This window comes from Scyliorhinus torazame, chromosome 4, assembly GCF_047496885.1.
Source record: "Scyliorhinus torazame isolate Kashiwa2021f chromosome 4, sScyTor2.1, whole genome shotgun sequence".
NCBI classification, from domain to species: Eukaryota; Metazoa; Chordata; class Chondrichthyes; order Carcharhiniformes; family Scyliorhinidae; genus Scyliorhinus; species Scyliorhinus torazame.
Window position 1 is genome coordinate 13,187,665 of NC_092710.1, and position 12,500 is coordinate 13,200,164.

Genomic DNA, 12,500 nt, shown 5'->3' on the forward strand with positions numbered 1-12,500 from the left:
ACGTCCGACAGTGGGAGGCCCACGGGTGACAGAGGAATGGAACCAGATGAGAGAAGGAGTGTAGAGGTTGACCAGAAAGAGCTCAAAGTCGGAGATCAAAGGTGGTAGAACAAAACAAAGAACAAAGAAATGTACAGCACAGGAACAGGCCCTTCGGCCCTCCAAGCCTGTGCCGCCAATGCTGCCCGACTAAACTACAATCTACACTTCCTGGGTCCGTATCCCTCTATTCCCATCCTATTCATGTATTTGTCAAGATGCCCCTTAAACGTCACTATCGTCCCTGCTTCCACCACCTCCTCCGGTAGTGAGTTCCAGGCACCCACTACCCTCTGTGTGAAAAACTCGCCTCGTACATCTCCTCTAAACCTTGCCCCTCGCACCTTAAACCTATGCCCCCTAGTAATTGACCCCTCTACCCCGGGGAAAAGCCTCTGACTATCCACTCTGTCTATGCCCCTCATAATTTTGTAGACCTCTATCTGGTCGCCCCTCAACCTCCGTCGTTCCAGTGAGAACAAACCGAGTTTATTCAACCGCTCCTCATAGCTAATGCCCTCCATACCAGGCAACATCCTGGTAAATCTCTTCTGCACCCTCTCTAAAGCCTCCACATCCTTCTGGTAGTGTGGCAACCAGAATTGAACACTATACTCCAAGTGTGGCCTAACTAAGGTTCTATACAGCTGCAACATGACTTGCCAATTCTTATACTCAATGCCCCGGCTCATGAGGGCAAGCATGCCGTATGCCTTCTTGACTACCTTCTCCACCTGTGTTGCCCCTTTTAGTGACCTGTGGACCTGTACACCTAGATCTCTTTGACTGTCAATACTCTTGAGGGTTCTACCATTCACTGTATATTCCCTACCTGTATTAGACCTTCCAAAATGCATTACCTCACATTTGTCCGGATTAAACTCCATCTGCCACCTCTCCGCCCAAGTCTCCAAGCGATCTAAATCCTGCTGTATCCTCTGACAGTCCTCATCGCTACCCGCAAGGCAGAAGGCAGGCCAAGCCTGTTTTGTTGGTGAGGCTCAACAGGGGGCAGGTGAAGGTTGACAGAGGGCAGGTCGAGGGTAATGGCGACGTGCTGAGGTTAATTGGGGAGTGAGGGGATGTTGGATCGAGTGAGTCGGAGAGTAGTTCAAGGGTGATTGCGTGAGCGCCGAGGGTGATTGAAAGGTGAAGGGTGATAGGTAGAGGGAGGAGTGTGCAGGTGGAAAGGTCAAAGGTGATCATAGCAGTAAGAGGGTGATATGTGACAGGTCCAAGGTAATAGTGTCCAGGGACATTGCCGGAGTAACGTGTCGTGCCTTTTTTTGGAGACTCCTGAAGAGGTGGAGGACTCTATCAACAGACATAGATTGAAGTCCAATTCAAGAGGTGTTTTGTAGGGGAATCTCTTTATTTATGGTTGCTGGGGAAAGTTGCAGTCTGAAGGTGGTGCTGGGTTTTACTGCATGTAGTTCTTGATAATCGGTCGTTTTCTGTTTGAAGGGATAATGGAGGAATTTCTATATTGGCTGGTTGATGGATCTCTATCTTTTCTCCTCTGGAGAATGGTGCGACGTGATTTCTGTTGTGTACCCGCGCTTCGAGGTCGCATTCCCCCAATGCCTCAAACGCATTTCCACTGCAGTCAACCAGCATTCTTGGCCGGGGTACAACTTTCGCAGGCTGTGCCGATCGCCCAGACTGAGGAGGTTGGCCTGCGCTTCCGTGTCAAGCTTATCTGTGTGTCGTTTAACGTCACTCGAATGGTCCATCTGCTTTCGACAGTATCAGCTGGGTTAGCACTGCCAATCCAATTGGTCATCAAAACGTCTTCCTTGTTTTGTTTGCGGACTCTTCGCGTCCTCGGTTGCGAAGAGATCCACGAAAAATAACTTATCAAGGGTCATCTCATTAACTGCATTGATCGATTCCATCTGGCCCATTGCGGGACGTGAAAAACATTGGGCGGGGTTCTCCGACCCCACGCCAGTCGGGGGCCGTTGGCAGTGCCCGCCCCCCCCCGGCGATTCTCTGGCCGAGTGGGCCGAGTGGTCGCCCGCTTTCCCGCCGGCGTATGTTACGGTAGGTACTTACCGGCGGGACCAGGATCCGCGGAGCGAACCACTCCAGCGCCGGCCTAGCCCCTGAAGGTGTGGCCCGACGCCGTAGTGGTTCACGCCACTCCTTCGCGCAGGAGTTGCCCGCCCCGCCAGTTTCCGAAGAATCCCGCCCATGGTTTTTACAAAATGGGCAGCACCTGGAACCGTCGTTTCCAAAGGCCGGACATTACCATGGGCCATGTCGATTGCCACATTTCTGGCACAAGATGGCGGCTCTTGTCGGCCGCTTAAAATGGCCACCAGCACGGAGACCACGTTTCTTGATGGCGTACGTCACAGCACTAATGGCGCTGGCACCTTCCTCTATGTCGCTGCCAAAATGCTTCGAGCTGAGTGTGCTGATTTGCTGTGCAGCAAGCTGACTCGCATGTGTTATGGGCGGGGCCTTTTCAGAACCCCAAAATGTATCATGGAGTTCAACCAACCTCCCCCTTTAATGGATTTGTTGCTTTTCCGAGCACACGGCTTGTTCCCTAGGTGTGGGATTACAATTATGGACACGTGGGTTTTTAAACACAAAACAATGTTTATTCCATGAACTCAACTTAACATCTTAAATAAACATTAGATCTCTTAACACCCCTTACTTCAAAGATAACTCTGAAAATATTGCAACAGTAAATAATTCCTCAAAATGTTCCTTCAAACTTCCAAGAGACTTAACATCTTTAAACAGAATCACATCAGGTTAAAGGCTTTACTATTATGAGTTTAAATCACCCAAATGATCCAGAGATGGTCTTTCATGGCAGAGATCCAGCTCACTGCAAAACACAGACACTCCCCAAGCTCTTTTTCTTCAAACTGCAGCTCTCTGGAAACACACAGACACACAAAAGCTGCTTTTTAAAACTGCAGCTCTCTGGAAACACCCAGACACACACAAGCTGCTTTTTCAAACTGAAACTTAAAACTGCAAAATGGCTGATCTAAAGCCCAGCTCCACCCACTCTCGGACATCACTGTTTTCTTAAAGATACATTGCTTAAACATCCATGTCTTAAAGGTACTCTCACATGACACCCCCCCCAAGAAAAAAAAACCCATCAACTTCAAGTTGGTTTCATTTTTCACTTTTGCACCATCCAATAAGAAATGTACACAGTAAATATACTTTTTCATTTTTTAGAAAAAACAACACACGTAAACAGGTAGAATAATATAGACCATTTTTATTTGTTCTTCTTCCTGCAACCGAAATTCTTCTTGATTGACAGTCTCTTTGATCAAAGTCTCTGCACAATCCATCCATTCCTCTACTCCTCGGCATTTCTCTTTAGAATCTGATAATTTAGTTCAATCTGACCACAGAGTCCTTTGCAATTCTCCAATACAGGAACGTTGGTTACCACAGCTTTCAGGCAGTCAAATGCCTGTTGAAAGTCCGCTGTCCATTGAAATTTTTAACGTTTCTTCAGCAATTCCATCAGTGGAGTAATCACGCCACAAAACTTTTGCACAACTGTTCGATCAAATTCATTCATGCTAGGAGATCGCATTATTTCCCGTCGTCTTGAGGGTATCGGAAATTCCGCAAGGAAAGTGATTCGGGCTTCTCCAAATTCACTTTCGGTTAGGTTCATCACCAAACCCGCCACCTGAAGTCGATCGAAGAACTCCATACGATGTTCTAAATGTTCTTTCCATGTCTGGAAGTTGGAAATAAAAGCAGATTGTCCCAATTTCTCAATGCAATCCTTCAATGGTGGGACAGGATAAGAGTCCGTTCTTGTAACTGCATTCACCTTTCGATAGTCCACACACAACTGTTGGGTACCGTCTGGTTTAGGTACCATCACTGTGGGTGAGCTCCATTGGCTGCAACCCACTTCAATTATGCCATTTTTCAGCATACTCTCAATCTCTCTGTTAACTTGTGCCAATTTTAAAGGATTAAGTCTGTATGGATGTTGTTTGATAGGAACAGCATTTCCCACATCTACATCATGTATAGCCATTTTAGTACTTCCCAATTTATCTCCACAAACTTGCCCATGTGATATCAATAACTCTTTCAGGTCAGTTTGTTTTTCCTCTGGAAGGTAACTTAACAATTCATCCCAATTTTTAAGAACATCCTCATTTTCCAATTTAATTTGAGGTATGTCAAATTCACAGTCATCTGGATTTGGTTCGTCACTTTGAGTTAGAATCATTAAAACCTCCTTTTTCTCTCCTTCCCTTTCAAAGTACCTTTTAAGCATATTCACACGACACACTCGGTGAGTCTTCCTTCTATCTGGTGTTTTTACCACATAATTCACCTCACTTAATTGCCTTTCAATCTGATATGGTCCACAAAACCTAGCTTTTAAAGGTTCACCTACCACTGGTAACAACACTAAAACTTTATCCCCACTGGCAAAACTACGAACTTTGGATTTCTTGTCCGCTACCCGTTTCATCACATTTTGTGCAACTTTCAAATGTTGTCTCGCCAATTCACCTGCTCTATTTAATCGTTCCCTAAAATTTGACACGTAATCCAATAATGTACTTTCCGATTTCTCACTCACCAATTTTTCCTGAATCAATTTAAGTGGTCCTCTTACCTCATGACCAAAAATTAGTTCAAAAGGACTAAATTTGGTAGACTCATTAGGTGCATCCCTAATTGCAAACAATATGAATGGGATTCCTTTATCCCAATCCTCTGGATAATCGTGACAATACGCCTTCAACATTGTCTTTAATGTCTGATGCCACCTTTCTAACACTCCCTGCGATTCTGGATGGTACACAGTTGATTTAAATTGTTTTATTCCTAAGCTATCCATAACTTCTTTGCATAACTTTGAAGTAAAATTTGTTCCTTGATCCGATTGAATTTCTGTGGGTAGTCCATATCTAGTAAACAATTTAAGTAACTCCTCCACAATCCTTTTAGCTGTAATATTATGTACTGGAATGGCCTCTGGAAACCGAGTAGACACATCCATTATAGTCAAAAGATATTGATTCCCACTTTTTGTTTTAGGAAGCGGTCCTACACAATCGGTTATGACCCTCATAAAAGGTTCCTCAAATGCTGGAATGGGTATTAACGGCGCTGGTTTTATCACTGCTTGAGGTTTCCCTGTCACTTGACATGTGTGACATGATTGACAAAATTTAACTACACCTTTATGTAGTCCAGGCCAATAAAAATGTTTCTGGATTTTAGCTTGAGTTTTCCATATTCTCAAATGACCTCCTACTGGTGCAACTCGCAACACCTCCTTTCAATACCCTACCGGCAATACTACTTGATGAACCTCTGCCCACTTTTCATCCGCCTGCATATGTACAGGTCTCCATTTTCTCATCAAGACATCATTTTTACAGTCATTACACTCTGGTACACTCTCAGATTCCTCTTCCGTATATGCTTTCTGATATATCCATTTTATTTCTACATCTTTCTGTTGTAACTCCGCCAATTTTCCTGAACTAAAAATATCCACATCAACCTCCACCTGTTCTTGTTCTTTTTCAACCATCTGATCAAAAATCGTTTCTGATAATTGCACTTCAACTTCATCTTCACACTTTGATTTCTCCTCTTGTCTTAACCTGTGACTTTGCAACCTTGTTACTACACAATCCGGAAAAATCCCAGGATATTCGTCCTTCAACACTTCAGTTGACTGATTTTCCACTGGCTTATCAACCACAGTAGGCATCACTCCCACCTGCGATCCAGCTATATCATTACCCAAGATAAACTGTATTCCTGAACAAGATAGTTTCTCTATTACTCCTACTACCACTTCACCACTCTTCACTGGACTTTCCAACCTTACCTTATATAATGGAATGCTACACCTCTCACCCTGAATTCCACATATCACCACCTTTTCTGGCAACATTCTTCCCAAACTACATAATTCCTCATCTCTTACCATTAAAGATTGACTAGCCCCTGTATCTCTTAAAATTGTGACTTCTTTACCTGCTCCTCCTGATACACATGAGTAAACTTTACCCACACAAGTAAATTCTTTAAAGACATCTGGCACCTTTGTAACAATTACTCCTTGAACAGGCTGTACAATCGTTTGCACCTCCTTCCCTTCCCTTGGGCTTTCCTTCTCTAAAGCCCACTCTAAAAAACCCCACCATCTTGTCCTGTTTTACCACATCAGCCTTCCCAGTGCTTTTCTTCAACCACCAACACTGTGACTTTACATGGCCTAGTTTATTGCAGTGAAAACATGTGTAACTTTTCATTTCTTTTCCACCCTCCTGGATTTCTTTTTTAATCTGAGGTACACTCTCTTTATTGTCTCCCATCAGATCACCTTTACCTTTACCACTTGAGTATTTCTCATGTCCCCAGTTTCTATCCCTCACCGGCTGAAACTGATGTCGGAAACCAAACTTTGATTTATGAACTAATTCATAATCATCTGCCATTTCTGCTGCTAATCTTTCAGTTTTAACCCTCTGCTCTTCCACATGAGTTCTCACTACACCAGGAATTGAATTTTTAAACTCCTCCAAAAGTATAATTTCTCTGAGAGCTTCATACGTTTGGTCTATTATCAAAGCCCTTATCCACCTATCAAAATTACTGTTTGAGCCATTCAAACTCCATGTATGTTTGACCAAATTCTTTCCTTAAATTTCTAACCCTTTGTCTTTAAGCTTCAGGCACTGGCTCATATGCACCTAAGATGGATTTTTTCACCTCCTCATACGTTCCAGATACCTCCTCCGGAAGTGATGCAAACACTTCACGAGCTCTACCTACCAGCTTTGTTTGAATTAGTAATACCCACATGTCCTGTGGCCATTTCATTTGTTTAGCTACCTTCTCAAATGGAATGAAAAAGACTTCCACTTCCTTCTCGTCAAACCTTGGCAATGCTTGGACATATTTAAATAGATTCCCACCAAGCCTTCGACTATGACGCTCTTTCTCACTATCCTCATCACTATCATCCAACTGTACGTTTCCCTTTATGTCTGCCAATTTTAACTGATTGTCATGTTTCATGGCCATTTTCTGAAGTTCAAACTCCCTCTCTTTATCTTTTTCCCTGATCTGTATCTCCCTTTCTTTTTCTTTTTGCTCTGCTAGGGCTATTCTTTCTTTTCTCCTTTCTTGTCTCTCCTTTTCTTTTTCCTCTCTCTCTGTTTCTCTTTCTTTTTCCTCTCTCTCTATTTCTCTTTCTTTTTCCTCTCTCTCACTCTTGTATTCAAGCCGCTTTAATTCTTTCTCATGTTCCATTTGTTTAATTTGCAACTGAATTTTCACCATTTCCAATGAGTCAAACTCTATCTCAGGCAACTTTAAATGCTTAACTACCGCCATAATTACCTCACCTTTTCGCATTTTGTCCAGTAATGTTAACGGCAATGTTTTTGCCAAATCTAACAATCTGCTTTTCGTCTCTGTCTGTAAGGTACTGCGTGTGACATTCTCCACCCCCAAAAACTTCTGAGCCTCTGAAAGAGCCATTGTCCACAACACACTCCCCACTAAACTAAAATACCACACCGGAAAAGCAACACTCCTTCACTGTCTTTAGGTTCACAAAAGCCAATCCAATGGATAGACTTTTATCCCCCTCGAGCCCCCAATTGTTATGGGCGAGGTGTTTTCAGAACCCCAAAATGTATCATGGAGTTCAACCAACCTCTCCCTTTAATGGATTTGTTGCTTTTCCTCGCACATGGCTTGTTCCCTAGGTGTGGGATTACAATTCTAGACACTTGGGTTTTTAAACACAAAACAATGTTAATTACATGAACTAAACTTAACATCTTAAATAAACATTGGATCTCTTAACACCCCTTACTTCAAGGATAATTCAGAAAATATTGCATCAATAAATAATTCCTCAAAATGTTCCTTCAAACTTCCAAGAGACTTAACACCTTTAAACAGAATCACATCAGGTTAAAGGCTTTACTTTAAATCACCCAAATGATCCAGAGATAGTCTTTCATGGCAGAGATCCAGCTCACTGCAAAACACAGACACACACAAGCTATTTTCCTCCAAACTGCAGCTCTCTGGAAACACCCAGACACACACAAGCTGCTTTTTAAAACTGCAACTCTCTGGAAACACACAGACACACACAAGCTGCTTTTCCTCCAAACTGCAGCTCTCTGGAAACACACAGACACACACAAGCTGCTTTTTCAAACTGAAACTTAAAACTGCAAAATGGCCGATCTAAAGCTCAGCTCCACCCACTCTCTGACATCACTGTTTTCTTAAAGGTACATTGCTTAAACATCCATGTCTTAAAGGTACTCTCACATGACACATGGCAAATCTTTATTGCTTGTTCCAATGCCAAATCTTCATCCCGCAGCAACCTCTCACGGAGCTTGTCGTTTGATATACCAAACACAATTTGGTCGCGGATCATAGAAGATTTCAGGCTACTGAAATTGCAGGTCAGGTCAGTGACAAAACTGTCGAAGGATTCGCCAGCTTTATGGAAACGGATACGGAACATGCATCTCTCAAATGTTTCATTCTTTTTGGGGGAGCAATGCCGATCAAAGTATCCCAATAACATTATAGTATCTCTTGTTCTCCTCCTCTGTCAAAAGCAAAGTATTATATATTTCAATTGCTTGTGGACCCGCCAATGTGGGCTGAACAGCTGGCTTGTAATGCAGAACACAGCCAGCTGCGCGGGTTCAATTCCCGCACCGGCCTCCCCGAACAGGTGCCGGAATGTGGAGACTAGGGGCTTTTCACAGTCACTTCATTGAAGCCTACTTGTGACAATAAGCGATTTTCATTTCATTTCATGTGAGCAGCAATGCTATTCCCCTTTCGCCAAGCTGTGTCTGCAGGTCAAGAGTTGATACATTGAGTTTGAACTGCTGCGTGAAGACATGCCAGCTCTCGTCTACATTACCCAATACTTGAAGCTGGTGGGCTGCATTTAAACCTTCCTTCTTCCACTGCGCCATCCCTAATTATGCTCTTCTGGATTGAATTCCATTCGCCACATCTCTGTCCACTCAGTCAGGTTAGTGACATCATTCCGGAGTTGATGGCTAGCCTCTTCACTATCAAGTATACGGCCAGTTTGCCAACTATGCGGCCCACGTTTAAGTCGACATCATTTATGTGCTTCTGTGAAGCTGCAAGGTTAGTATTGAACATATATTAAATATCTTTTCTTCTTTCTTACTGACCTGCAGAATGGGGACAATGGGAACACCAAGAAGATCGAATGTGAAGATGGGTCACGGCAGCAGACAGAGCCACAGTTGAGTGAACGACCATCCCTGGAAGAGCAATACCAGAGCTTCCAGTTCAAATTCAGCTTCAAAGAGGACATTGACCATGTCAAGTATGCATTCTCTGGGGAACCAGGAGATAGCTTTCCTGTCAGCGCTCGAGACGTCAGCTGACTTTCGACAAAGGTTGAAAAAAATAACAAATCCCATGAAGTTGTTATTTAAGGATTTGTCGAGAGTCCCCGTCAATGCCTGCCGGTGGATCCCGACTTCATTCTATCGTTTGTGAAAGATCCCAAAGCGGAGAGACCTGTCAGTATGGAGAGATACCAAGGCAAACGTCACATTCTCTTTTACATTCTCCCAACTGGCAGGACAAAAGGAAGGGGTATTCGAAAGATGATCTTTTTTTTTCATGGGATTTACAGTGCAGAAGGAGGCCATTCGGCCCATCGAGTCTGCACCGGCTCTTGGAAAGAGCCCCCTACCCAAGGTCAACACCTCCACCCTATCCCATAACCCAGTAACCCCACCCAACACTAAGGGCAATTTTGGACACTAAGGGCAATTTATCATGGCCAATCCACCTAACCTGCACATCCTTGGACTGTGGGAGGAAACCGGAGCACCCGGAGGAAACCCACGCACACACGGGGAGGACGTGCAGACTCCGCGCAGACAGTGACCCAGTGGGGAATCGAACCTGGGCCCTGGAGCTGTGAAGCAATTGTGCTAACCACCGCGCTACCGCGCTGCCCTCATTTGGACACTTTTGATAAGACAGCAAATGGAGATGCTAATGTTCGTGTCTTGGGCTTTGAAGGAGAGACCATACGAGAAGCTTCAGCACGCGATGGCTGCTTCCTCCCCATCGAAGATTCCTTTTGCTGTTACCCAGTAACGATTGGCAACTCACAACTAAAGTTCAATTGAACTGCAGTGTGAATGGCTTAAAGGGCCAAATATTTCAAATACAGATCGACAGTGAGGAAGTGACTTCTCAGGGTCAAATGGCAGCTAAGACAAGTGCAACAGTTGATAAAACAAACCCAAGGAAACGCTCACAGGCTGAAAGCATTGCAATGGGTGAGGTGCAAGAGGTTATGATGGACAGAAAGCAACACAATCATTTCTGATTTTCAAACGCTCGTTAAAAGAAATGCACGAGAGGCGATGAATCACAATCAGCAAGAGTGAATGCCAAACATCTCCACCCCTGTCAAAGATTTAGCGGTGCTGAAGATGAAGAGTTTATCGGTTGGCTACGTATCCAATGGATCCATTTCGGGCCCTTGCTTCATTGTGTGAAAGGTACACATATCCTCACGTGCTACCGTGTTGTGGAAGGGCTAGTGGGGCTAGATATCGCCGTTCTAGGTGTAGAAGCTATAGCTGAGGCTCTCAGGCCCATAGCAGCCACATTTAAGTATGAATATTCCAAAATTGAAGGCCCAAGTTACAAAGTGAAACAATGGCTTGAGGTGTTCCCCAAAGAGCTTGATTATGCTGCCTTGGATCTGACGGAACAGCGTCAGGGAAAATCGAATAGTTTGACAGGCCTTCTTGAAAAATGCCATGAGGCACCTCAACAAGAAGCAGTCTAACATCATTGGTCATCCAAAAGAAGAAATAAAGAAGATAAATAACTTTATTGTTCTGCCCGTTATAACGGAGGAGGGCCAGATGATACAGCGCATTCAAAATCAGCAGATAAGCTCATTGTTACAGAGGAGTCACTGCAGGATAATTTACCCCCAGTATATTTGCTTTCACAAGATATACTGCTCATCGACAATAATCACCAACGTCTCCAAATATGGTACTTGATCCATGGTTCGTTTGGCTCCCCAGTATTGCCTTCCAGTGGCGAAGTAGTTGCCATGCATTGTGCTGGTGTGGGGGGGGGCTAAGTTTTTATTTGAATATGGAACTACAATACTAGCTTTGAAATATGATTCACCCCGAAACCATTATGAATTTTGTTGTACTCTCTTCCCTTTAACTGAGACTGGGATAATGGATGTCACAAAATGGTTTGTGACAGCGTAATGTTGAGAATAGCTTAACATAGAAAACATCTGCTCCCCTGCCCGCCCTTCCCCCTAAAAGATACACTTCAAATACCAGCAGATGAAGATGAGAACAATAAATAATTCATCGTGATATTGTCACAAAGTTTCATGAGAGCTTTACCATATTCCAATGGTAGGTCACTTCGGCATTTGGAAAAACGCAGGCTAAAATGATGAAACAATTTTTTTATTGGCCAGGATTGTGCAAAGGCTTAGTTGAATTCTGCCAGTCCTGTCATATAGAACATAGAACATAGAAAAATACAGCAGACAACAGGCCCTTCGGCCCACGATGTTGTGCCGAACTTTTGTCCTAGATTAATCATAGATTATCATAGAATTTACAGTGCAGAAGGAGGCCATTCGGCCCATCGAGTCTGCACCGGCTCTTGGAAAGAGCACCCTACCCAAGGTCAACACCGCCACCCTAGTCCCCATAACCCAGTCACCCCACCCAACACTAAGGGCAATTTTGGACACTAAGGGCAATTTATCACGGCCAATCCACCTAACCTGCACATCTTTGGACTGTGGGAGGAAACCGGAGCGCCCGGAGTGTAGAAGGAAAGTGATGTGAGGAATTATTAATTACTTTGGACCACTTAGAGAATATATTAATATTAGTTGCTATTATTTTTAAAAAGCACTTAGCATGCTGGGATTGCTTGACCATATTTTAACACTGCTTTTAGCCATAGCTTAGAATGATGGGTAAAGTTCACAAAGTACTTGTAAAACGACTTTTAGATTAATCCTATTGTCCTGACGTGTTGTTCTGGCCAAGGGCGGGAGAACATGCTGCAGGATGTTGTCAGTTACGAGATAATAGGCCAAGAGCACTTCCAAAGTTGTTTAATGTAAGAATGGCCAGACCAGAGGTTGTTTCGCACGGAAAGCTGTTTATTTCGGTTTAAAGATCAGGGGCGTCATTCTCCGACCCCCCGCCGGGTCGGAGAATGGCCGTTGGCCGCCGTGAATCCCGCCCCCGCCGAAGTCTCCGCTCCCGGAGATTGGGCGGGGGCGGGAATCGGGCCGCGCCGGTTGGCGGGACCCCCCGCTGGATTCTCCAGCCCGGATGGGCCGAAGTCCCGCCCAGGAATTGCCTGTCCCGCCG